Source organism: Coptis chinensis, chromosome 5, assembly GCF_015680905.1.
Source record: "Coptis chinensis isolate HL-2020 chromosome 5, ASM1568090v1, whole genome shotgun sequence".
NCBI classification, from domain to species: domain Eukaryota; kingdom Viridiplantae; phylum Streptophyta; class Magnoliopsida; order Ranunculales; family Ranunculaceae; genus Coptis; species Coptis chinensis.
Genome location: NC_141460.1, coordinates 18,050,016 through 18,053,764, shown reverse-complemented (window position 1 = coordinate 18,053,764; position 3,749 = coordinate 18,050,016). Strand labels below are relative to the sequence as shown.

Here is a 3,749-nt window from a genome sequence, read left to right as displayed (position 1 = left end):
GCGCCCTAAGATGATCGGTGCAGAGTCGTTAGCGACTTCTGTATCGAGGATAACAAAATCCGCAGGATAGTAGAAATCCTGAACCTTAACAAGCATGTTTTCCACTACACCCTTAGGATACTTAATTGACCTGTCCACTAATTGCAACGTTATTTTTGTAGGTTGCATTTCCTGTAGACCTATTTGTTTATACAAATAATACGGGAGTAAGTTAACACTCGCCCCCAGGTCTAATAAAGCGGTCGTCGTGTGGGAATCTCCTAAGGTGCATTTTATTGTAGGATGACCAGGGTCCTTGTACTTAACAATTCCATTATTTTCGGATAAAGTTGGGAACTGTTCAGTTAGAAAGGCGTCTTTAGGTATGTTTGTCTTATGCCTAGTAGTGCACAACTCCTTAAGAAACTTAGCGTGGTTAGGTAGCTTTTTAATAGCTTCGAGAAAAGGAAGGTTTATCGTTAGATTTTTGAAAATGTTCCTAATCTCCTCAAAGTTTGTATCCCTGGTTAGCATTTCTAATTTCTAAGGGAACGGTGGTTTCGCTCTATATTTAGCGTATGGCTCAACTTGATGTGTAACCTTGGCTTTCTGTTTCTTAGTTTGTTGTTGAACTGGTACCTCTACAGTGGTAGGCTCTTCAGTTTCTATTTCGGTATCTAGTTCGATATCCGGTGTAGGGAGTACTGATGGGGTAACTATAGGCATAGTTACTTTGTTATCAACCACTCTTCCAGAGCGGAGAGTGGTGATGGCATTAAGGTCACCTACGATTGTAGTTTCCGTACTAGTATTACCGTTTACCTCAAAAGTTGTGTTTGCTGTTTTAGGGTTTGTTATCGCTTGTCCTGGAAACACGCCTTTTGGTTGGGTTTTCTCTTGGGCTAATTGTTGTATGCCCTGATTTATGGATTGTAAGATCTGTTGGTTTGATTGAGTCATTGATTGGAAAAGTTGTTGGGTAACCTGTATAAAGGCGTCGATACGATCCGGTTGTGTAGGTGTAGTAGTCACAGGTGGTGCGACTGGAACTATCTCACGTTGATTATTTATGGGTGGGTTGTGATAGTTACTATTGTTAACCGGAACGATACCTCTATTGGCATTATAACTATTATAATTACCTTGACCTTGTGTTAGACCTTGTCGTGGTTGCGCTTGGTTGCTATAATTATTATAATTTCCCTGACCTTGTCCTTGTCCTTGCCTAGGTGGAGCTTGGTTATAGTTGTTTGCTTGCCTAACATTTTGGTTATTAAACCCTAGAGGTGTAACTTGTTGATTGTTTCGCCAACTAAAGTTGGGATGTTGTCTCCATGGGGCATTAGGAATAGGATAGCTATTAATGGAGCAAACATTATCTTGCTCTAATTGTTGTTGTTCATAGGCGAGAGGACAATAGGAGTCAGGGTGCTCAGGACACTATACCAAAACAGTACATTCCTAACGGTCAGAAACTGTTACTAAAAATATTTGTAACGGTTTTTTTGCGTCACAGTTTTGGCGTTTCTAATGCGTTATTAATATTTGTAACGGTTTAAAACCGTTACATAATTATTTATTGTAGCGGTTTTTTCCGTAACTAAAAATATTTGCTAACGGTTTTATGTGCTTAATTGTGTTACTCTTTTCTAACATTAGTAACGCTTTTATAGAGTTCGTAACGCTTTTTTACCGTTACTCGTTTTTAACAACAGTAACGGTTTTATAGTATTAGTAACGCTTTTTTGTGTTACTCTTTTCCAACAACAGTAACGGTTTTAGAAAGTTAGTAACGTTTATTTATGTAATTGATTTATAGAATTTGTAACATTTTGGTAACGGTTTTGTTGCTTTGTAAGTGTTACTTATTACAAAGCTTAGTTACGGTTTTCCACCGTTACAAAACTATTTCATATGTAAAAAATAATTTCCCCAAAACCACTCTTTTTGGGGAGACTACTAACCTGCATAAAAGATGTCCCCACTTATTGGGTATTCTACAATCGTCCATAACATAAACAAAAAATCTCACAAGTACATCTAATCACATAATTTTTATTAAAATAATATCACAAAAACGTCTTTTCATAAATAAGACTTGTCACGAATGAAATATACATTGTTTTCCAAATCAATGGGAATTGTCCCTAAACTCAAGCTCTCATGTCATTTGTACAGAACTCCCACTTTCAATAGTTGCAAGCATCAGGGGATGACTTTGGGATGGTATCATCAGAAAAGTCCTTTTCATAATATACACCAATAGAAATAAATAAAAATGAGTCAGGCAGTAGAAAACAAATATGTATAGAAATATACTTATATCATTATATCTTATTCTTAAGTAGTAGCTCCTTATACTCAAACTACAAAATTCAAAAAAGAGAGTATGGTAATAGACTAGTAGCAATAGAAGCATAGTATTGAAAGTTTATGTAATGCCCCAAAACCCTATAACCTTGTCAGACACCTTGATGAAAGACATAAAAATTTCGGCAAAATCTCCTTTGTATTTTCAACATTTCTTAGACATAAATCCCGTCATAACCTGAAAATCAAATAATATACTTTCATATCTCAGACCTCGATCGTAAACCTAACTACTCAAATATATATTGATTCGTAGAACCAGCTACTTAACCATCTCGACCAATGCCAGTTAAGTCAAATAACTAATCCTCGAATCAAAAGGACACTATATACACTAGTATACTGCATTGCAGTGGGGGCATGAGCGGAGCGGGGAAGATTTTTTTTTAGGGGGTTTCAAGAATATGAAATGTCCATCTTACTTAGGTTTAAACGTTTTTTATGCTTTCATACATAGCTTGACTGGATGGGATTGGAATATCAATAAGCTACAAAGAAATCATGAACATACCTTAAGGAGTTTTCCAGCACCCATAACAAAACCGGCATCAGTGTTTCCAATTCCATTGGCGAACTAGCCAAATGCACCAGCATTGCATGTGTGTAAATCAATACCAAGCAGGACCTGCAAGCAAATTAAATAAAGTCATAAAAGGAACCACAAAAATAAAAGAAGCCTATTGGGAGAGGGAGAGAGAAAGAGAGGCACCTCCCCAAGCCTACAATGATGACATACCTTTATAATCCGGGTTAGCCTGCAATACGATTGAACAAATACTTGATAAATACCAGCAGAATATTAAATTCACTTAGCTGGAAAGATACAAGCGCTTTCATACTTAATGCATAAACATCCTTTTAATTTCTAAATGCAAAAAAGGGTAAGAACTTGGCCTATGTGGCTTGTGTGTGGGCTGTTAGTGGTCTGCAGTGGCTTTTTTGTGGCATGTCAGTAGTATCACTAGACTGTTCAATAAAAGCAGTTGTTTGGGTAGAAGCTCACTCATCTTTGTCTTCGTTCTCATCGTAATTAAATGGAAGTGGTACACACTTAAAATTTAATGTCATCTGTTGAACCGAACCTGGCTAGTAATCTGGGGTCCATCTCCATGTCCAAGTTTTACAAACATTTGCGAGAAGTGTGTCGCCCGAGTCAGTCCGACGAGGAAGACTTCTCTGTATCCTAACTCTGTTCCTTGCTTGAAACCAAATATAAATGGATAATTGACACGATAACACCTAGGTGGGAAAAAAAGAAGAATGCTTCTTTAGACAGACAACAACTTACATCTCAGATATACACACCTTTTTTAACTTCTCATTTCGGTTAGTAACACTTCTTAGAAACAAAGATGTGCTTTATGGTTTGATCCAACAAAGAATCAATGCTACAATCTGTT

General features: G+C 36.9%; 1 long non-coding RNA gene across 1 annotated transcript; it reads right to left on the bottom strand.

Annotated features, from left to right (window-relative positions):
- Positions 1–2,048: 2,048 nt before the first annotated feature.
- Positions 2,049–3,405, bottom strand: LOC147496961 (uncharacterized). Its single transcript, XR_015196686.1, has 4 exons — positions 3,353–3,405; positions 3,086–3,104; positions 2,861–2,974; positions 2,049–2,222 (listed from the first exon to the last, which is right to left on the bottom strand). It is a non-coding gene; the product is annotated as an uncharacterized LOC147496961 (long non-coding RNA).
- Between the last annotated feature and the right edge of the window lie 344 nt (positions 3,406–3,749).